Below are 25,308 nucleotides of genomic sequence, written 5' to 3' on the forward strand. Positions count from 1 at the left end.
TTTAAAAAAATTTAGACTATGACATTTATACATAGTAAAGTTTTTGAAAAATTATTATTATTTATTTGTGTTACATTTTTTTACAATTATTATTAGATCACGATCAAGGGAGATACCAAATTGGTGTATAAGACCTTTTTGTTTGTAGGATAAGGTATACATACTCTATTTTACCTCCTTGTTTATGGGACAAGAGACCCATTTCACCAAAAGCATACATACTCTACACTCTACCCCCTTGAACCTATAACCTCTTAAGAGGAAACACCTACTTTTAACCATTAGACCCACTCATAGATGATTGTGAATAAATATATAAATGGAATTATATATGGGAAGACACAAACAAGGTTTAAAGGAGTAAAAACAATTAAATTAAAAAAAAAATAGTTTTGTCTAGTGTTTTTTTTAAATTTAATTATCCTTACTTAAAATTTAGAAAAAAATTGTTCCAATCATAAAAAAAAAATTGAGCTATTAATTTTTGTAATTTAATTGTTGCAATAATTTTTAAAATATTGAATTTATTTATACACATTAAATTAAAAAAAAAAAAAAAAAACATTTTTTTTTTAAATAATAAAAAATCACAAATTTATTAAAAAATATATTATATAATTTTAATAACAAAAATTATAATATTAACCTATATGATTTAAAAAACAAATGAAAGTGAGAATCATTGAAATATGATAGGATATTAAATCAAATTCATAAACTACTATGATCCATTATCATTGGATCTACTAAATGTGGAAAAATGATCAAATTTCTTGATATACAAACATTTGAGAGTGCAAAATATTTCAATATTTATAATTTCTTTTATTATAATTAAAATTTCTCATTATTTAAATTTCATTTTTAAATGTATAAATGGATAGAGTGCCTTACAAATTTCTATGGTATTTAGTTCATGTATATCATTTAATTTAAATTTGTTAGTAATTTTAAAAAAAATTAATTGAAAAATATACACAACCAAAATGTAAAATAGTGACTACTTGAAATGTCTTAAAATATTTTAACCATAACAATGTTTTAATGACATTGTCCATATTAAAATGATTTGATGTTATTAATATATTTTAAATATACCTCAATATGACTTAGTCTTGCACTGCAATATTTTATTTTATTTATGACCCTATCAAATATTTTATTGTTATCATTATTTTTTAGAATAACACATCAATTTATATTAAAAATTAAACAAATTAGATATTAAGAAGTAATTGTATTATTTTACTTTTAATCATTTATTTTTAGCCTATTTTCCAAATTATTATTAAATTATATTAATAATTTATTTAAATAGTATGTTAACCTAAATATATATTACATTGATATAAAATTATGTTATATAAAATAGACATTAAAATATTTTATAGCTATATATTGAAATGTAATATTGTTAAAGAAAAAATACATATACATTACATAACATAAAATTCATCTAAAATTAAGTTAATTTTAGATAAGCATAAAATTATAACATAAAATTCACCTAAAATTAAGTTATTATAACATACACATTGAACCATTTTATGTATGACCACTCAAGATTGAACATAAAAATATTTATTTTTATTTTAAAACTGGTGCCAACTCTTGAACACGAAGTCCCCTCATAGTTGGCTATGACCCTCTGGTACAACCAGTTAATATAAAGATCCTACCAACTTCACATCATGTACAATATTTAAAATCCACAGATATGACAGTGAAGGATGTTGGAGGTCCCTTGTAACCAAAATACCATTTCTCTCTGTAACCAAGGCATGTATGCGGTTCACAAACAGGCCCAAATGACGGAACTACGACGTGCGAGCAATCGATTTTTATGTTACAAGCCGAGCAATACATGCAGTTGTTTGACACTTCTCCCTGCGAGAAATCGTTGGAGGGATTGGAGGGGTCGGTTGAAACGGGGTATGAAACGATTTGAATCTGACCGATTGAGCACTTTGCTATTATTCACACAACAACAACAAAGTTACAGGATTATTTCAGAATTATTAGGAAAATATATCTACTGAATTAGACTTCTGATTTATATCACGTTTATTAAGAAAATTACTCCTCGCTTTTCAAACCATTTTCAAAACAAATTAATGATAAACCATATTTGTGAGTTCCAACACCACATTTGTCTATTCAAAAACAAATAAATTAAAATGTAATTTTCACCAAAAACTTTTCTCAATAAAAATATATTTAAATACACTATTTGAAATAAATAATACAAATCTAAAATCACAGACAATTTAATATAAATTGATATGACTCTTACCCGTATCTTGAGCGTGATTAGCACTTAACGTTGATGTCGAATTAGTTTCAGTCAGATTAGAGTTGCCCCTGAAACCTAATACACTAGTAAACCAAAATTGCTGTGAGCAGAGAAACATAATCACGAACAAGATATTGTAAAAAGCCATTGTTATTGGTCTCTTGAGATATCTTCGTGCAGCAGGACTGAAAATGAATAGTTATTGAGATTCTCCTTTGGCCTTAAATAATTCAAGCGGGGAAAGAAAAGGCTGTTTTAAATCAAAATTCCTAAAATAAATTTAGGAATAAAGATGTTATAAATGGTAATGCAAGCCTTTATTGCTTCAGGCTCACACCACAAACCTTTTTCATCTTATTGTGTGAGGCTTTTAAGTTGGTTTCTTAAATGCAAGCACGCTTTACAGATTATGAAGTTAACATTTTATTACTTAAAATAAATATGATTTTTATTTCAAATGTTTTTTCAGTATTTCCAATAATAAGTTAAATTAATCTAATAGTTCATATTACAAAGCTAAATTTTTTATTAGCTAAGATAAATATGATTTTTATCTCAAATGTTTTTTCCAATATTTCTAATAATAAGTTAAATTAATCTAATGTTTCCTTAAACAAGAACCCTTTACAAACTACAAAGCTAACACTTTTATTAGTTAAGATAAATATGATTTTTATCTCAAATGCCTTTTTCAATATTTCTAATAATAAGTTAAATTAATCTAATGGTTCTTTTATTCAAGAAGGCTTTACAGATTACAAAACTAACACTTTCATTAATTAAGATAAATGTGATTTTTATCTCAAATGTTTTTACCAATATTTTTAATAATAAGTTAAATTAATCTAATAGTTCTTTTAGGCAAGAAAGCTTTATAGACTACAAAGCTAACGCTTTTATTAGTTAAGATAAATATGATTTTTATCTTAAATGTTTTTTCCAATATTTCCAATAATAAATTAAATTAATCTAATTTTTTTCTTTTAAATTTTAAAATATTTCTAAAATATTTACAAAATCTACTTTAAAACCTCTAAATTCTATCTTTTTTTTTTCTTTTTCTTTTTTTATAATCTAGAGTATCTAATTGTTGGCTGTTATGAATACTAGCTCCAAGATATCCTATCCCTATCCCTTTTATCTCATTATTTTAAAGTTTTACTGGCTTTAATTTTCAAAAGAAAATTATAAACAATATATTACATTCAATTTATGTAGAATTTATTGAAAAATCTACTTTTAAACCATGAAATTCTATCCTTTTATCTCTTATCTAGAATATCTAAATATTGTTTATTATAAATACCTAAAAAATTCTATCTTTTAGTTTTCAAAAAAAATTTATAAACAATTTATGTAAAATTTATTGAAAAGTTAAAATTTTATTTTTTTTGTTTAAATATTCACAAAATCTAAACTGTGAAATTCTATTCTTTTATCTCTTATCTAGAATATCTAAATATTGTTTCTTATAAATACCTAAAAAATTCTAATCTAGAATATCTAAATATTGTTTCTTATAAATACCTAAAAAATTCTATCCTTTTTCTATAACAAAATATTTTAAAGATTTTTTTTTTAATTAACTTTAATTTTCTAATAAAAATTATAAACAATATATTACATTCAATCTATACAGCATAATTGTTTTATTAAAATGTTCGAAATTTAAAATATTTCTAACATAAGTGCAAAATCTACTCTAAAACCATGAAATTCTAACTTTAAATTCTTTACTAAATGTTGATTCTTATGTATACTAATTTTAAGAATCTATCGCTCTTATATCTAGCCAAGAGTATTTAAAGTTGTAATTTAAAAGCTTTAGTTTTTCTTATGAAAATTATAAACAATATATTACATCAATTTAGGTCAAAATTATAAATAATATATTATATAAAATAATTTTTTTTAATATTAAAGTTTTTAATTAAAAATGTAATGGAAATTATAATACATCATATTATTTTTAAATATGTAAAAATTAATGAAGAGATCTTAGAATTATAAAGAAAATCATAACATGAATTTCTTGGGTATTGTATTTAAGGTATATTATAATAGTTGATACATAATTTTTATTACTTTAAAATTAAGTATATTAATAAGTACTATGTAGTAGATAATACTTGTATTTTCGTTTAAATATAGTTAAATTAGAGTCCGGATTGTTTATCGATTAAGAATTAATTAATTAAAGATGAAAAATAGTTAGGAAAATGCATCCTATTTTATTGGCTCTAATGAAGTTCTAACTTTATTTGACAATGTTTTATTCAAATTAATATAGAAAAACATAGATTTAGCTGAATAATATTAATATTATAAATTAAATTTTATTAATAATTCAACATTACAAATTAAATTTTATTATTTTTAAGAATATTTTAATTTATTTATAACTAGTATATATTATATGATCCAAGTTACCATTATTGTAATATCTATTTTCTAAAAGATTAAAGTAATATTAATTTTAAAGCTTGTGTTGTTTCAATGTGTTAAAAAACCAATCAACAATCCAAAATAAGAACCGATCTTGTAACTTCAATTTTTTCTAAATATGTTAAAAATAATATTTTAAGTTTCAAAATTTAACATATAATTAAATTTTAAATATTAATATTTATATGAAATAAAAATAATAATATTTAAAAATTATATTTTCATTATTTATATAAAACATAGCAGAAATCTATAAACAATTTATCAATATAAAATCTAGGAAATTTATTTGTGAGCTATTGTTTCATAATTAATGTAAAAGTGAAAATTTTATTAATGAGTAATAGTATTAATTAATGTAAATCTTAAAAACTTATTATATATATTTTTGATTAATATAAAAGTAAAATAGTCCCAAGGGAGCAGCTTAATTGGTGTTCCAAAGTTCAAAGCCCCCAATTGTGATCAAATTTAAGAAGAGGAGAACATGCTCTAAACCTCTTACCTTAGATGTTTACTAGTAGTTATGTGTCACTTTATGACATTTTGTAAAATAAGATTTAAAATACAAAACTCACACTTATTCATTAAAAAGTTAAAACAATACTTTCTAAGAAATCATAAATCTCATTATTTCGAGAAAATGTAGCAAACAAAAAAACAACTTTAACAATAATAGTAATGAAAAACAAATTTATAAAATATATATTTATTCACTATTTTAACATTTATTTAAAAAAAAAAATATTTAAAAAATTGAAGTAATACTAGTTTTTGAAGCTTATGTTGTTTCAATATTATCATGATAAAAAGCTAATCAATAATACTGAACAACAACTAATCAATTTCTATAAAAGAAAAAAATTACACAAACAAGTAATTCTAAATACTAATCCATTTATGTAAAAAAAATTATACAAACAAATAATTCTAAATATGTAAAAAAAAAATTACAACTCTAAAAATTATAAAAATATGTTTAAAAAATACAAAAATTCTCTTCACTTTGTAGCTATTTTGTAAAAATTAACTTGACTTTGACTAAAATGCTCTCTTTAAACACCATACAGTAAGGAGGTTTTTTTCACTATTAAAATACTATTTTTTTTATTCTCACGAATTAAAAAACTACAGGGCTAAGAGTTTGAAAAATAATTTGAGGAGCTGCAAAAATAAATAGTTGTACCACGCGGCCTCACTGCGATCTACAAACAAAAAATACATCAATTAAATGAAAATTTTGAAATACTGCAATAAAAAACATCAATACTACTAAATCAAGCTGCTTGTTACATACAGAAAAGACAACAACTATGAGATGTATTCTTTCAAGAATGATTACTTTAAAAAAATATATATTGTTTTTTTTAATTCTAAGTATACATTAGGAAGTACCTTGTTGTTAGGGTTTCTCGAATGTATTTGTCACCATTGTAAATGGTTTTAGTCTCTGTTACAGTCTCACTATTTGCAATTAATAAAAAATAATGATTAATTAAAATATAAAAATGAATTATTAAAATAAAATAAAATAAAAATTACGAAATGCTTATATGGTATAACAATTATGTTGAATAAGGATAACATAATCTGTATTTCCAGAGTACAAACAATAATGATAAGAAGTTTATATGGTATAACAAAGAAGTTTATATCGTATAACAATTATGTTGAATAATCATAACATAATCTGTATTTCCAGAGTACAAACAATAATGACAAGAAGTCTTTAAGATTTAAGTAGAATGACAATGATATGTGTATATATAAGACAAAGGAGGAAATTATAGTTAGATTTTGTTTTAGTTTTATTAATTTCTTATTTTTAGAATTAAAAATTAACAAGGAAAAAAACTATGATTAATAGGATTGGAATTGAAAATAGAGAAAAAAAGCCACCAAAATACAAAATAAAAAGTATAAGTCAAATTTAAAAGTAATAAAACTAAAAATTTAAAACAAAAAGAAGTTTTTTTTTTGTTTTTTTATTTTTATTATTTTCTCTTTAAAATTTGTCAAACTATAATTCATGAAAAAAAAAAAGTTAAATGAAAAAGAAATAAAACTAAAAAAAATTTAACAACTAATAGAAATTTAAGTTATAAAACATCCACAACCAATCACCTTCTAAATAAATAAATTTAAATAATAATAAACAAAATAACAAAAATTGAATTCACAATGTTAAATTATAGATAAGTGGCAGACATTTTTGGTCAAAGGGAAACTATTAAGCAACCAAAGACAAAACTGAATGGGTAAAACCATGCATGCCACACATATAATAACATAAGTAATCTATTATTATTATTATTTAATTTTATATATTATTTTTTTATAACTTCCTTATAATTTTATTAATGTATAATCTTAAAATTAAAGAAAATATTCTTTATCTTATCTTTTTGCTTGAAGCAATCTTTTTCTCATTAGAAGTATGACTTCTTGGGTATCTTATATATAAGAATAATTTATGCAACATGCTTTATGCAAAGGTTTCATATAAAACTGCTTTTGAGTCAATTCCCAAAACACCATGGGATGAAAAAGTCTCTAACCTTTGGGATATTAAGAGGTTGGAAGATGAAGTAAGCTTTCTCTTAGATTGTCGATCTTATACTAGCATTCTATTTATTTTTCAAAATATTTGTGATGATACCAACCTTGACTTTTTAAGTCCACAACACTATGGTGATATTCAATTACTTTTTTTTACTACTTTTCAAACATAAGAATAAAATGATTTTTTGATTAATCTCTTACCTTCTCAAAATATAATAAACCATAAATATTTTAATGCATGACATACATTATTATCTCATAAAAAATTACACTTTTTTTTTTTTTATTTATTTATTAGATTTGGGGATCAAAATAAATATAGAATTTTTTAAATACTATTACTTATATATTTGTAATTCTTTTTAATTATCATATAATATAAAGTAAAATTACAGGACATATTTATTTAGTTAATTGGAATGTGCCTCAGTATTATAATATAATATAATCACGTGCATAAAATTCCTTAAAATTAATACGTGAAAGAGAAATGAGTCAACGTATTTATCGACTGAAGGGAGGATGTTATTTGTATATTGTTTCTGATTGTGGGAAGTATTTTTTCCCCTCTAGTTGGAAGGCGTTTAGGATGAGTTAGAAAGAAGGAGGGCAAAATCTTGGATGACCTGTTGGTCACAAGTCAAGTGTTTCTCATGGAGATGAAAAGTTGGTAGATTATGAAACAAAATAAAGTGGTAAGCAACATGTTCGGGCATCCATTTTGAAATACATCTACGAGAAATAAGGTGACAATTATGAGGTTCAGAAAGTTATGGAGTCCAATTCTGAACCCCTATTAGTTGGTGAAGCCATGGAAATGCCTCAACTGCCATTTGAAGGTTTGGAAGAATTTAATCCAACCTCATTCTCTCTGGTTGTAGGAATACAATGGATATTGAGTCTTGGCTTAGAGGACTAGAGAGAGGGCTCTTCAAGCTTTATACGGGGTTCCATTGAATTAATCCCCCCTGCTACCATATTTCCTACTAACAAATTTGGATATAGAGTCAGATCCCTAACTTTTACTAGCTAATGCAATTTTCTTTGAGGGTATTGGATATAACAAGGGATTTTTCTTTACAGGGGTTCTTCCAACCACATTCCCTCCCTAGGTGCCCACACCATAGCATCCTCAAATAGCTTCTTGAGGGATATCTTAACGTTGATGGAAGGAAAGGATCAAAACAAAGAAAGAAATGAAGAAAGTTTTTCTGGGAAGGAAACCCTCTTAGTCTATGGGGGAATTTTAAACCAAAAGGTGGAAAAGGAGAAGGGTGGAAAACAGAAAAATAACCGGTGCGTAAAGAAGGAAATAAGAGAAATACTATCCTTGGTTCTGGGGGCGGATCTAGTGATGCATAAAGCAAAAGAAATGACAACGAAATCTTTGGTAAGGCATGCACAAGGTAGGAAATTTAGGATATCCTCCCTAAAATTTTGGGTGGACAACATAATTGCACCATGCGAGAAAGAGCCCCTCGAATGTTGCACTATTGGCTGGGGGTTGAATTCATTTGAAATTCAAGGAAGCGGGTAATGCAAAGTGGGAAGTCAAAGGGTTTGGAAGATTGATTCAACCCCATTAATCTTCAAATTTTGGATGTCTCTTTTCAATGCCAAGCATGAAGGAATGGATGTAGTTCTGATTTGGGTAAGAGTTCCTAGTCTACCTCCAGAATATTGGGATGCATTATTATTCAAAGATATTGCAAACTCCTTAGGAACTTACTTGGAACATCATTCCTCTTACTTGATAATAGGGAACATGTACCTAGCCCTCATATTGCTTAATATTGATCTACATGAAGGGATGACAAAAGATATCAATATTAGGCAAGGAGAGGAAAGAATTCAAATCTTGAATTATGAAGGTATCCCATTTAGATGTAGGCAGTGCCATAAGTATGAACATTGGTTAGAGATTGTGGGATCCTATTACACAAAAAGGTGCACACAATCCATAGCAAGAAACAAGACACCAATACTAGGAGCAAGGTTTCGAAGGCACCGGACACTCAGTTGATGTTAGGATTCCATGGACTCATAGGAAAAGGTCTTGCAAGGGCACAAGAGAGAATATGATTGAAGTCTCGACAGTAGGAAGAATGAAGGGGAAAAAGGAAGGTACAATATTGGTTCCTTCCCCCACATCTCTTTCCCCTATTTTTAATGAAAATATAATATGTCATTCAAGGTTAGATGTTAGGAATTCTAGGATTTTTATGGAAGCAAAAGTATCCCAATCTACCATGCAACCATTCTAATTTCCTTATTCTATCGCTCAAGCCCTGGGCCCATGTCCACAAGTGTAGTGTTATTACTCCTCCCCTACATCCTTTTCCTCAAAAAATCACTTTGGGAACTCAGAAGTGAGAGAAATTGTGTATAATCTTCACTATCAGTGATTTTCTTCAAAAAAGTTGGTATTGTGAAGGGATTGGGTAATCTCTTCCTCTCCAACATCTAAGGAAGAGTAAGGGGAAGGAAGTATCAATTGAAAAAATCTAAAGAAAAAACCCAAGAAGGCTTAGCAACAGGAAAACAACAATCCATTCAAGGGGCACTTGATGCATTAACATCCCATGAAGGGTTCCCAAATGAATCCGCTCTCTTATAATTGCAGTGGTTTAACATGTCCCCATAGAAAATGTTCTCTAACAAGGTTAGTAAATTTTAGCAGTTTGAATGTAATTTTTCTACAAGAAACCTTAGGAGAGGGTGACCTAATAACCAAGTTTCCAGAAGGTCTATTGGGTGGTTGGAGGTTCTTGGGTCTAGATGCTAACAAAATATCGGGGGCAAGGAGAGGAAAGAATTCAAACCTGAATTATGAAGGTATCCCATTTAGATGTAGGTGGTGCCACAACTATGGACATTGGTTATAGATTGTGGGCTCCTGTTACACAAAAAGGTGCACACAATCCATAGCAAGAAATAAGACACCAACACTAGGAGAAAGGACTCGTTACAGGTTTCGAAGGCACCAAACACTTAGTTGATGTTAAGATTCCATGGACTCATAGGAAAAGGTCTCGTAAGGGCACAAGAGAGAATGCAATTGAAGTCTCGACAGTAGGAAGAATGAAGGGGAAAAAGGAAGGTACAATCTTGGTTCCTTCCCCCACATATCTTTCCGCTATTTTTAGTGAAAATATAATATGTCATTCAAGGTCAGATGTCAGGAATTCTAGGATTTTTATGGAAGCAAAAGTATCCCAATCTACCATGAAGGAATTCTAATTCCTTATTTTTATCACTCAAGCCCTAGGCCCATGTCCACAAGTGCAGAGTGATTACTCCTCCCCTACATCCTTTGCCTGAAAAACTCGATTTGGGAACTCAGAAGTGAGAGAAATTATGTATAATTTGCACTATCAGTGATGTTTTTTCAAAAAAAGTAGGGTATTGTGAAGGGATTGGGTAAGCTCTCCCTCTCCAACATCTAAGGAAGAGTAAGGGGAAGGAAGTATCGATTGAAAAAATCTAAAGAAAAAACACAAGAAGGCTTAGCAGTAGGAAAACAACAATCCATTCAAGGGCACTTGATGCATTAACATCCCCATGAAGGGTTCCCAAATGAATCTGCTCTCTTATAATTGCAGTGGTTTAACATGTCCCCATAAAAAATGTGCTCTAATAAGGTTATTAAATTTTAGCAGTCCGAATGTAATTTTTCTACAAGAAACCTTAGGAGAGGGTGACCTAATAACCAAGTTTCTAGAAGTTCTATTGGGCGGTTGGAGGTTATTGGGTCTAGTTACTAACAAAATATTCGTTGGGGGGGGGGGGGGGGGGGTGCGATAATTGTAGATTGGAAAAGTAGAAATGTTCAAGATTCAAAATATTGGAGCAAGGATTCAGGTTTAGGAGTTGAGTTCTTTTTAGTGGAACTTGGAACATTTGTTATACTATTAAATCTATATGGGTCCTCTCTCAATAGAAATGAGTATATAGACTCTTCGAAAAATCCATAAAAAGGCCAAATTCCTTAGTAATAGGAGGATACTTGAATTTTTCCCTAGCTGCATCTAAGTCATGGGGTCCAAGGGGCGAGGTTGATCCTCTTGCAGACTATTTTTTTAAATAAACTAGAATGGAGCAAACTAGTGGATGTGGAACTAATAAAATTAGCCCCGCTTTGAGGAATCAACATACAGGGGTAGATAATGTGGTTAAGAGAATAGATCAAAAGCCTTGGTAGATAGATTTTACCTTATCAAACAGTGGATATGGATTGGAGGAGAATAATACCATTCCCCGATATTTTTTTGAAATAAAAGGGGCATCCAAGAAGTTGACCAACCCTTTTAATATGAAATCCTCTTGGTTAAAAGAACAAGATTTCTTAACTTGATTAAAAAATAATTGGAAATATTTTGACCCCCAACAAGGCTCCTTAGCTGCAATACTATTTAAAGCCAAGTTAAAACTTATCAAATAGAAAAATAAGGAATGGGTGAAGGAGAAGAAGTTTGCAGTAGTTTAGGAATCAACAAAGATCAAAAAGTAACTTTATATTCTTGCAAATAAAAAAGAGGGAGGGCTTGAGTCTACTGAATCTAGAAAACATTTAATAACCTATAAAAAAAGGGAAAAAGTGCTCCTATAGGAATGAGAGATGGAATGGCATTTAGAAAGCAGGGCCATTTGGTTGGAATTTGGATATGAAATACCCAAATTTTCTAGGCTTAAGCCAAGGGAAAGAAAACATTCAACACCATTTGTGTTATAGGTTATTTTGTCTCATCTGATCAATCAACCTCCTAATGGGATCATTCACATGTTATTCCCCCTTTACATCATCATTTCACAAAGCCCTATGCATGACTATCTCATTCCCCATAGTTTTTGCCGTAAACTACATCATTTGAGCCAATTTTAGGACCAATGTACCCTGGCCTCTTGTTGTTCAGTGCTCACCTACAAGTTTCTCCAATGTGGCATGCATTGATCACCTGCAATTTTCCTTCCTTGCACCTACGTTGGTTCTAGAAATTCGAGAAAAAGAGAGAGAATCCTGAAGGCTCCATTTCTAGAAGCTTCCAGGATCTGTTGTAACCATTTACCTCAGATTAAACTTTCAAATCCTATCTTATCCTACCTTGGAGTTTACATCCCTTATCCTTAGATCTCATCCTTCCATCAAGAGTGGATCTCAATCCCAAGATTGGTAAAAGGATAAGAACTCCCAACTTACCCCACTCCTCTATATATTTACAACCTTCCATATGTAAGAGGTTGGATTTTGGAGAGTGATTCTACCTTTATGCTCCTATTGTGAGAGTTATCCTTTCATGCATTTAGGGTGATTGGAGACACACTTTGCGACAAGGGAAGGATAAGTCAACAACTTGGAGGAGCACTTCTACAGGATTGACACCTATTTATGGTTGTAACTCACTCCATTTATATCAATACAAAAATTTATTTTATTTTCCTATATGTGATATCGTTATTTCATATATTTCAATACCATGTTCATCTGTTGAATGAAGTAGATAAATGATGCTACATAGATCTCGTAGTTTCTTCGCTTGTGTTGTTTGGTTGTGCAGGTTCTAATTTTATCAGCTGGAGCTAGGATTGGAGCATTCAAGCCAAATAAGGAGCGAAACATACGACAAATTCCAAGTAGGTTTCATCCCCTCATCTACTTAATTTAAGGAAAATATTGGGTCCTTTGTCTTTCTGTTGTTCTAGGTTAGGCACCAAACCTAGGGGAGATAATTTTGTCTATAGTCATAAATCCCATATAAAAAAATTAATGACTCTGCTAGGGAATGGTGTATTCCCTTGGTGGTTTATTTGTCCATTATGTTTGATTTACCTCTTTCATAGACCTTTTCTTCTTTAATCAACCAAGAACAAACCTAGGAAGTGATTTCATTGAGTCTTATTTGTAATTTTTGTGTCAGAATCCTCTTTCCCAGGACCAACGCACCCTCTAGTATGCTGACATAACATTGCACCCAACCTGGGCCCTCTCTATGCCTGCATTACAAATCACTGGTGCCTCTTCTGCACTTGCATTGATCCCTATTTTTGCACAAAATTTGCCTTGTTTTCTTAGTGTTGCTTTAATCAACCCACTTCTAGCTGACCTTCACTGAGTCTTGAGTGCCTTATGGTCTCTTTGAAGCTTCCATTTGGTTCGCATTTGTGTTTGATTGCCTTTGGTAAGAATTGGTTTTGATTTTTCATTGTTCTTATCATTTGGTCACTTCCAAGCTGATTTCATTTGGTCATTGACTGCTTGAATGAATTGTTGTTTTAGTCCTCATTCTGAAAAGCACATTTGAATCAGTTTTTAAAAATTTGCATCGTAGTTTTCTTCATTTAAAAAATTAAGTGTGTTGAAAAGAAAAAGAATGCATTTGAATCTAGGGTTTTGTGTGTGAAATTGCATGTTTTTGCAAAAACGTTTCCCCTTGAATCATTTTTTTTTTGGGGGGTGGGGGGGGGGGGGGGGGGGGGTTGAATTGTGTATGAGTGTCAATTGCCTTTGAGTTTCATCTCTTTTGATTTTTGAAAATTTCACCCAATTTTAGTTTGAGTCCTCTGTTGATGAAATCCCAAATTACATTTGATTTCATTGGAATCCTCTTGTGTTTGTTTTGAATAATTCTCTTGCATAGATCACATTTTCATAGTTAGAGTTCTCATTTTCACAGTAGAAAAGGAAATTGTGTATAGATTACATTTGCATAGTTTTCAGGGGAATCCTGCATAGATTACATTGCATGGTTTGACATCTTTTAATGCTTTGAATTGAATTGGAATAATAAAATTGAAATATCTAGATAGGAAGCTCTTGTTGGATGCATATTTGATTGCAGCACCATTGTTTGTACCTCTTCCCTACACTAGATATCTTTCATAAAAAATGAAAAGATTTCTTTTCATGATATTAGTTGCATCATAGGCATGTTCAGGTGACATCGAGTTTTGAGCCTTGAAGCTGAAATCTAATTCAAGATCAACTCTAAAATTCATCTAAATTAACCTAAGGAGAATTTTAAACTTGAAGACACACATAGAGGTCTAGGCTAGAGACTTGTTCCGATGTCTTTAAACGTAGGAGTTATTGTTGTTTGCTAGTATTGCATCCCAGGGGTGATATCCCGTTCCATGTACATAAGTGTATAGGATCGTACTCCACATACCATCAGGTATATTGGATGTCGTTCCATGCATGAAAAATATATGGGAATGCTCTCATCGAGCATTTACGCATTAGATAACACTACTATGGACTGCACTCCCATGTACTGTTAAGTATATTTTGGGAGTCCCCTATAGGTTGTTATCCATCCATAGTTGTATACCGTGATACACTGAACACAACATTCGATGAGATTTCCTATACGTACATTAAGTCCTTGGTCCGCGAAGGTGTATATTGCAGTTCATGATTGCTTGGTAAAACTTTATGCCTAGTTACCCCTTTGTTTTGTTTGTGTCCTTAACTTATAAAATCAATTAATTGACGGCAGAACAACATCCTCCCCATGGAAAAAATACTTAGTGGATATTGGGTTAGGACTAATGGAAATAGTTCCAGAGTCTACCAATCAAGGGAACCCCTCTGACAGGAATCATGGTCCTTTTCCTTCTTTTGGAAATATTGGTGCTCTTTATATATGGAAATGTTGTCCCTTCCTAGATTTACCATTGGTTTGTCAGTTTAGTTATTTTTGACCCCTACGGTTTCGAATGTCCAAACTGCTTCTTGAGTTCTCCTCCAGCTGAACAATATCAACCTCACGTTGATCCTAAAGTTGACCTTTTACCTTCTTCACCTATTGTTTCTTCATCCATTTCATCATCTTTGCTTGGTGAAAGTATTGATTCTAGTAACTAGGAAGCTAAGAAGAAGAAGAAAAGGATGAAGAAGAAGAAGGAAAATAAGCGGGGGGCCAACCAAGAAACCATTGTTATGGATGGAACTAGTACAGACAAATCTTCCATCAAACCCATAAAGTTAAATTCCTTTGCATGTTATGTAAGGGTTACCACCTTCTTAGAGATTGTCTTGGTATTCCCAAGGTATTAGAAGTGTGGTCCATAAGCTCACACCAACCTTCATCATCATACTCTAGAGATCATGCTAGTGATAACACATCAATTAGTGATAGTAAGGTCCATGGGAAAAAAGTAAAAGTCAAATTTTCCTGTAAGTTATGTGAAGGGAATCATCTTATTCACCTTTGTCCTTATATGGATGAAGCCTCAAAAGTGTTGGAAAACCTTACAACTGTAGAAAGTTTGAATAATAAACAAATATTCAACAGATATTATCCTGATTATACACTATTGCAGAATACATGCATAATACATAACCTCCTCTACGTTGATCAACAATTTAGCAACATCAAAAACAATGAAACTCAATCACATGCACACATTAACACAATGTGTAACCCGGGGAAAGCTTACAGCTGAATACCCCACACTATCTGTATATTAATGATTGAGAACATGTAATAATACATAGTACAATACTCCTCACAAGTATCTAGCACTATCTCCACCTGTTACACACAAAACTAGCTCAGATCCGAACAAGTCACAGGTTCAAGTCTTCTCCGCTGCTTTGCCTGCCTCTATTGCACAATACCTACTGAGAATCACTCACACTGGAAATCACGTGAGCACAGGCTATTCTACTAGGCATGTACTAGGCAATCATCATGGGTATACTCAATACATTGCTTATGCAAGACCTCATGCACAACTATAGTCACAACTGATAGCAATCTCAACCTCTAAAACCTATCTCCACTGAACTGTACATGCACTAAGTTAACTAATGTATTCTTCAGTTGCATTATGAGTTAATAATTAATTCACATAACTCATCACTAGTCTATTTGCAGTTAGACTAAGTACAACTATTTTAACCAAGTCAAACTGAACACAACTCCATGAACTCCACATCCAACTCCACAGAACTCACATGCATGAGTTCTGACTGATGTCCTGCATGCAATAGCTCAACGGACTCACAAGAAAAGTGTATTTCCTTCTGACAGCTGCATGTGCCGCATCTGTAGCTCAAACTGAAGTGCTCTAAGAGGATAAGATAATGTTTATAGTCTAAATATTATTATGAGACAATAATATTTGACTTTTCTATTTTTAGCCCGGCAGTCTAAAAATAGACTTTGATCACACCACTATGAACCAGAAATAGAAGTCCATCTATTTTTCCCAACATGACCAATCATCCATAAACAGCATCCTGCAACTCATAGACCATGATCCATATGTCTAAAAATAGACATAGTAAAAAATAGACTTTGCGCCATAATTTGCCTGCGGGCCCACTTAGTGAAGGCGACTCCTTTCCACTAAGCTCCATCATCTTGTTGCATTCTCAACAATAAATTCTTAGCCACGACTTCCAACTAGTTACTAAAAGCTTTCTCCCAATCCCCCACTAGTTGATGAAGTGATTGATCAGAATCTGAATCCAATCAATCCCACTCTCTCTGAATGTAGATCCCACGAGTCTGTTCCAGACCAACCATTGGTTGAGAAAATGATTGACTCAATTCCACCTTTAGTTGATCGTACTTTTTCCATAGAGAGTAAGGATCATACAACTCATGTTCTTATTGTTTCTTCTGATTCTACCGAACAAGGGGGAATTTCTCTTGTTCTCGTGAACCCCCCTCCAAGAAAACAAGTCATTGGATATAATTAGAGTCGATTGGAAGAACCTTGTCTCCCTTCTTACAATCCTTTTAAGATCATGGTAAAATCTTATGATAAGAACATCCATCACACTGTTATAGATGAGGGATCTTCTATTAGTATTCTATCCTCCATTGCTTGGCAAGCTTTGGGTTCCCCACAACTTGTGTGCGTCATTCTGAATCTATTAGGGTTTTAACAGAAGAACCAATCAACCCTTAGGGATCCTTCCTCAGTTTCCTATTACCTTGGGAGGAAAAAATGTATGTATTTATGTTATGGTTTTCATGGGCCCTTTGGACTTCAATTTTCTCCTAGGGCGAGACTATGTTTATGCTATGAACGTTCTTGTGTCCACACTTTTTCGAGCAATGTGATTCCCGCATGATGGAAGGATTGTGACTATCGATCAACTTTCATTTGTTGGTCTTGATTTGACTACCAATCATCCTACTTCCCTAAGTGTTCTGAATGTGAAAGTGGTATCTTCCCTACCACAGGTTAATTATGTGGCAACCTATCCCATTCATGTACCTACTACTGAAGATGATCCTTTCACTGTTTGCTCAACTTCTTTCGACCTAGATCTAGTAGGTGATATGGTGAATCATTTACTGAGGGAATTTGAGTATGATATTTCCATTGGATCCTTTGATCCCTTCTAGAGCATGTTTCTCCCATATGATGAGAATCTCTTGGAAGCTATGGTCTCGGAGGCCATGATTAGGATTGGATCAGAGTTCCTTTTCTTTTGTCATGATCATTAAAAACTGAAACTAGATCTTATGAGGATAGTTCTTTTACTATGTAAATCTCATTAAAAAATGAAATAGGTTCCTACGAGGAAAATTCTTTTCCTGTGTCAAGTTCGTTAAAATATGAAACAAATCCCCTTCCCAATTAGATTCTTTGATTGATCTCATAAATTCCCAGTCGAGTCTTTCACCTGATCTCGTAAATGAACCTTCATTCCATCCACCTACTAGTACCCAGTAGCCTACTTAGGTGTATGAAATGAAAGCTTGGGGGGCATGCACATCAAATTGTGTAGAAATTTTGAATAATAAACACATATTCAACAGAGATTATCCTGATCATGCACTATTGCAAAATACATGCACAATACATAACCTCCTCTACGTTGATCAACAATTTAGCAGCATCAAAAACAATGAAACATCAATAGCATGCGCACATTAACACAACATGTATCCTGGGGAAAGTTTACAGTTGAAAACCCCACACTATCTGTATATTAATGATTGAGAACATGTAACATTACATATTACAATACTCCTCTCAAGTATCCAGCACTATCTCCACATGTTACACACAAACCAGCTCAGACCTGAACAAGTCACAGGTTCAAATCTTCTCCACTTCTTTGCCTGCCTCTATTGCATAAACCTGCTGAGAATCAATCACACTGGAAATCACATGAGCACATGCTATTCTACTGGGCAAATCAATGCAATACTCATTGGCATACTCAATACATTTCTTGTGCAAAGCCTCATGCACAACTATAGTCACAACTGATAGCAATCTCAACCTCTAACACATGTCCCTGTTGAACTGTACATGCACTAAACAAGCAATTGAGTTAACTGATGTATTATTTAGTTGCTTTATGAGTTAATAATTAGTTTAACAACTCATCATTAGTCTATTTGTAGTTAGAATAATTACAACTAGTTTAACCAAGTCAAACTGAACACAACTCCATCAACTCCACCAAACTCAACTGCTTGATTTCTAACTGAAGTCCTGCATGCAACAAATCAACTGACCCACAAAGAAAGCATATTTCCTTCTGACAACTGCATGTGCCACATCTGTAGCTCAAACTGAAGTGCTCCAAGAGAATAAGATAAAGTTTATAGTCTAAATATTATTATGAGACAATAATATTTGACTTTTCTATTTTTGATTGCCAGTCTAAAAATAGACTTTGATCACTCTTGCTGTGATCCAAAAATAGAAGTCCATCTATTTTTCCCAACATGACCAATCATCCATAAACAACATTTTGCAGCCCATAGACATGATCCATATGTCTAAAAATAGACATAGTCTAAAAATAGACTTTGCGCCATAATTTGCTTGCGGGCCCACTTAGTGAAGGCGACTCCTTTCCACTAAGCTCCATCATCTTGTTTCATTCTCAAAAAATTGATTCATTATGCTAGGGGCATGCAATCTTATTTCTAGCATAGTTTTTCTCTATTTCAATAATGTGTAAAAACGAAACTACTTTCAAGCATAATTTCCCATGTTTCAAGCTTGCATAAAAATCAAACCAATTTCAAGCATAGTTTCCCATGTTTCAAGCTTCTGTAAAAATAAAACCATTCCCATTTTACCCCTCGTGATTGCCATTTTTATCATCTTATTTATTCTATATGAGCCTTGTTTTTACATTCCATTGTCACCATATTCTTGGCCGATCATACGCTTTCACTTGGTTTTTACCCTTTCCCGAGGAACGACTACAATGAGTGGTCTTATTAGCCAACCTCTTGACCTTTGTGTGTTTTGAGTAGTTCCATCATGACCAGAACCATTTTCCACCCTTTATACCACTTGTTCCTCCAGGGGTTTTCCTCTTTTATCTCCTTTAAGACTATAAAAACATGAAAATATTTCCAAGCACTTGCCTTTTCGAACTCATAAATGTAAATAAAAAGACGTCTACAAAGTATAAGTTTAACCCTTTTTCAAACTAAGATAAAATAAATATGAAAAAGGAATACCTTAGTCGAAAAAGGTATTGTTTTCTACCTTTTCAAGCCTAAGGGACTACCTATGAAAAGGGACATCTGAAGTTTTCTTTTTTGCCTCCTTTTCAAACTCTCTAAACATGAAAAATAAGTTGAGTTTTACCTTCGTTGGACTTGTTAAAACATCAAACAATGATGGAATTTTTCAACATGACAAGGCCTAACCACACCTTCTCAGGGTTCAGTGAATATGCTCGAAGAGATTCATCCAAAGTATGGACTTACAGATCAAGCATATGTTATCCTCCTCAAGCTTGTTAAAAAATAAAGAGGTACTGACCAATATGGTTGGGGAAATTGGGAAAATAGGGTACTCCATTTTTTAATGGAAACAATTCGCTCTTGAACATGACACTCTTCCACTTCATCTCCATGGCTAATAGGTTGGGTAATTTTCTTGTCTTTCAGTTCATCATACCTTCAAAGAACCTCAATTTTGGTTTTTGGTCAATGCTGCCAACTCCATTTCAGTGTCGCTAGTGTGTTTAAGATAATTAATTCAGTTAATATCTGTTACAATAATCTTAAGCCTTCATTTGATGTTTTCCTTTCCTAATCCAGTTACTTATCAACATAATTTTGATCATTCTATCTCAATCATCATACTCGTTTCATGTCGTTGATGGGTGATACATCAAGGCCCTCCTTTAACGTGTCGCTTCCTATCGGCATCAAAACATTATCCAGGAAGTTGACTTAGAAACATCGATCGGTACCTTGGTTCTTACATACATCAATGAAAAGTGTCCTCACTATTAGTGTCATGTTTACATCATTATCCTTTGACCGAAATATTTTGTGTGGTCTTCCACATCGACTCATTTATTCACACCATACAGATTGTACTTGAGTACCTTAAGAGCCATTAACACCATCAGTCGTTTCTCTCGCATCTATTAACAACTTACATCATTGGTCAGTAATCAAATGGTGTCTACCATGTTTGACTTTAGCTCATTGATTCACATGGTTAGACTCGTACATTGGTTGGTTGTGTGAACAAGGTAGAAGACCTGGGATCTAGTTTCCACCATCTCGGATGTGATTTCAGGATTATACAAGATCACTATGTATGACATATATGATCATACTGACATTCATCTAGTCATGGGTCCACTGTCAGTCATCAGTGGACATGTCTTTTAATCATTATACATGTAATGTTAGCTTATGTGTTGAGTATGGGTATGCCTACCTTAGCAAAAAATATGTCATGATGTAAATGTATTGTAATGGAAGATGAAGCTCATCGATTGTTCTTGATCCCAACTTGTCACAAGGTAAAGAACTTCAATCATCAGTCATCACCTTTGACTTTTCACTTTAGGGGGCACACTTTTATATGCTATTCTTTTCTCATATGATCAATCATCCTCCTAATGGGATCATTCACATCCTATTCCCCATTTACATCATCTTTGCACAAAGACCTATGCATGAATATCTCATTCTCCATAGTTTATTTCCTAAACTACATCATTTGAGCCAGTTTTAGGACCAACACACCTTGGCCTCTTGTTGGACAATGTTAACCTACAGGTTTCTCAACTGTGTCCCGTGTTGATCACCTACAGGTTTCTCCACTGTGTCCTAGTTTGATCACCTATGGGTTGCCTTCTTTGCACCTGCATTGGTTCAAGAAATTTGGGAAAAGAGAGAGAATCCTAAAGCCTCCATTTCCAGAAGCTTCCAGGATCTGTTATAACCATTTACCTCAGATTAAACTCTCAAATTGTATCCTATCCTACCTTGGAGTTTCCATCCCTTATCCTTAGATCTTATCCTCCCTTCAAGAGTGGATCTCAATTCCAAGGCTGGTAAAAGGATAGGAACTCCCAATTACCCCACTCCTCTATATATTTACAGCCTTCGATATGCAAGAGGTTGTATTTTGGAGAATGATTCTACCCTTATGTTGCTATTGTGAGAGGTATCATTTCATGCATTTAGGGTGATTGGAAGTACACGTTGTGACAAAGGAAGGACAAGTCAAAAACTTGGAGGATCTCTTCTATAAGATCAACACCTATTTATGGTTTTAACTCACTCCATTTATATCAATACAAAGAGTTCTTTTGTTTTCCTATATGTGATGTCATTATTTCATATATTTCAACACCATGTTGATCTATCTAATGAAGTAAATAGATGATGCTACATAGATGTTGTAGTTTCTTGGTTTGTGTTGTCTAGTTGTGCAAGTTATAATTTTGGAAGTGGGAGCTAGGATTGGAGCATTCAAAGTCAAAGAAAGAGTGAAAAATATGACATATTCCAAGTAGGTTTTATCCCCTCATCTACTTACTTTAAGGAAAACATTGGGTCCTTTGTCTTTTTGTTGTTCTAGGTTAGCCACCAGACCTAGGGGAGATATTTCTCTCTGTAGTCATAAATCCCGTATAACAATATGGAGTCTTTAAGATCCCATAGGTAGTGAGGTTTTGAAATTTGAAGGCTTAGTGACCCTGGGAAGGAGTCACTTTGAGAATATTTTTCATTCTCCAATTGGGGCATCAATTGGAAGTAATCATAATTACACAACTTTTCCCAATGTTTGTTAGAGAAGCGGAGAACAAGACCATCATGGAAGAAGTATCAGGAGAAGAACTAAAAATGATCTTACATAGTTTTCAAAAATCCAAGAGCCCATGTCTAGATGGTTGGGCTGTTGAATTCTTTCTGGGCCTATATGATATTATAGGGCCTATTGGTTATTGAAGAATCCATAAGGGAGAGGAAAATGCTTCCATCTTTCAACTTGACCATTATAACTCTCATTCCTAAAGTGGACTACTAGTATCTTTTGAAGAATTTTTCCCCATCTCTCTATGTAATGCCCTATTTAGGGTAGTTGTAGAAGAGATTACTAACAAATTCAAGCCCATTATTTCAAAATAAATCTCAAAAGAATAATTTGGCTTTTCAGAGGGGATGCAAATTCACAAAGCGATAGGAGTGGGTCAGGAGGGCTTCCACAACCTAAAAATACAAAACATAAAGGGGGTTGTCAATAAGATAAACCTCTCCAAATCCTATGAAAAATTCAACTGGATTTATATCAAGCTTATTTTGACTTATGTGGGTTTCATTTGGGACTTTATTTCCTTGGTAATTACCTATATTCAGACAGTATCCTTTGTAGTGCTGATAAATGGATTGACTTCTCCTTTCTTTCATGCCCAAAGAGGGCTACACCAGGGGTGCCTCATCTCGCCACTCTTGTTCTTTCTGTAGTAAAAGAGTTGAGTTGTCTCATAACAGAGGAAAAAATATGGGGGGACTTTCAAGGAACACTCATTGCTTTGGATTTGGCTCTTATGCACCTTCAATTTGTTGATGACATCCTCTTTTTCCATAATGGATCTCCAAGAGAGGTGAACATGATAATGGGGATTCTTACTCTTTATAGGAAAGACACGAGAATAACAATAAATAATAAAAAAATCCTCAATATCTCTTCATAACTTGGAAGGGGGAGAGATTCATCATATAGCCCAACCTCTCTTACACAAAACTAAGCCACTGGATGAGCGTTTAAAGTACATGGGATTTTAGCTAAAGATAAATTGTTATAACAAGGAGGACTAACACTGGTTCATTGCCAAGGTGGAGAAAAGATTGAAAATATGGTTATTTAGGTGGCTATCAAGGGACATCCACTTAGTTTTAATAAAATTGGTATTATCAACCATTCTAGTATACTAGATGTCACTAGCATGGGTTCCAAAATGTATATTACAAAAAATCGAATGAATTTGTTTCAATTTTCTTTGGTATAGAAAGCAAGAACACAGGGTGCTTCCCTGGGTAAAATGGGATAAAATAGTAGTGCCAAAGATCTTGGGAGGATGAGGCCTAAAGAATATATTTTTGTTCTCAAAATATTTAGTTGCTAAGTGTGGATGGAGACTATTCTCAATGCAGAGCTTATGGACTCCGACTGTCACTCAAAAATACATTTCTCAAAGTTTGCGAGAAGATTAGATTAAAAGGGTGGATAAGCCACATCCAAACATTTTAGTGATTTGGGGGGAAGTACTAAATTCCTTTGAACTAATTAACAATGGGCTGGAATAGAGAGTAGGCAATGATGACAGGCGAGAAATGGCCTCCATCCATGGGGAGGTAGTGGTCAAGGGCATGCACTGCCCCAACCTTTAATTGATTACTTGGGAGACAAAGGGTTCTACAAACTTGCTCATATCAATAGCCAAACAAACACAACTATTTGGATACAAAGATGGATATTAACATAAGATAAAGGATTAGAGGTGAAGTTCTAAGATGCATGGAGCGACCTTTTGAATCATCTGACAACTAGTCAGATATGATTGATAGACAAAGAGTACAAATTAGTTTGAAGTATTTTCCCCTTTGGAACCCACACCCCCAAGCTTAGGTATATTTCCCTAATGGCTATTAGAGCTTTAATAGAATTAAAATTGTGGTGGAAGGTGGTTTGGAAATCTAAGTGCCTGGTAAAGGAAAAACTATTCATGTGGTGTTTGATGGAGAAAAAGGTCTCCACTTGGGATATTCTACAAAAGAGACATGAAGTTAGGACGATATGGTGCTCCCTATGCAAGAGCAATGAAGAATCAACCCGACATGAATCCATGAAGTGTCCCTTCTGTTATCACTCAGAATTTTCTCAAGGTTAAAGAAAGAAATTTCTGAGGTAACCACAAACCAATCTTTTAGGCTTAGGCTCTAGCCAACCTAAGTCTAGAGAGGGCTCTCTCTTTATGATTTAACTTTGTTTTTTATGGGATTTTAGGCTAGTTCTTAGTGCTCATGGGATTTTGATTTTGAAATTAAAGTTGGGTGGTGGAATTCTAGGAACAGATGGATAGAGCTAGCTTCTTCAAGCCATTGAGTTATGGAGTCAATCAAAGGATGGCTTAACTAGACCAGATCACTAAAGGGAGTGTTCATAGGGCAGGCTAGCAAAGCAAAAGGAAAATCTTCAGGTTCAATGGATGAGATAGTCCTAACCAGGGTGAAAGGGCAATGAAGAATCCTTTACTATAGACTGAGGGGGAAACTACAAAAGTAAGGGAGCATTTAAGAATTCCCTAACTAAGATAGTTTAGCAAAAAACATTAAGAATGTAAACAGTCAACACAGAGTGCATTAAAGCAAGTTCTGAACTATCATTCCTAGTTTACCATTCATATATCATAGAAACGAATATGATTATTAATAAACATAAAGAAAAACAATAATACACATGAGAGAAAATACTTATTTGATTTCCGCTTTACACAAGAATCCTGTGAAATGTCTTTACTTTATTCCTTGATCCAGCAAGCCAATCCAGCCTTGATATAATAACACTTTAACTTGATAGGAAAATGTCTGCAAAAATTTCTTTGAATCCACACAAAATAATTCAAATGAAGAAGTATTTATACAAATTCTAAACTAAAATATCTTGAAAAAATATCAAGATTGGTTTTACAAATATCTCCAATTGTTTTACACTAATAGAACTTAATTAAAGGACATTCAAAACTAATGAATCTATTTGGA

Source organism: Pinus tabuliformis, chromosome X (genome assembly GCF_031772625.1).
Source record: "Pinus tabuliformis cultivar Carrire ecotype Pingquan chromosome X, CPIR1, whole genome shotgun sequence".
NCBI classification, from domain to species: domain Eukaryota; kingdom Viridiplantae; phylum Streptophyta; class Pinopsida; order Pinales; family Pinaceae; genus Pinus; species Pinus tabuliformis.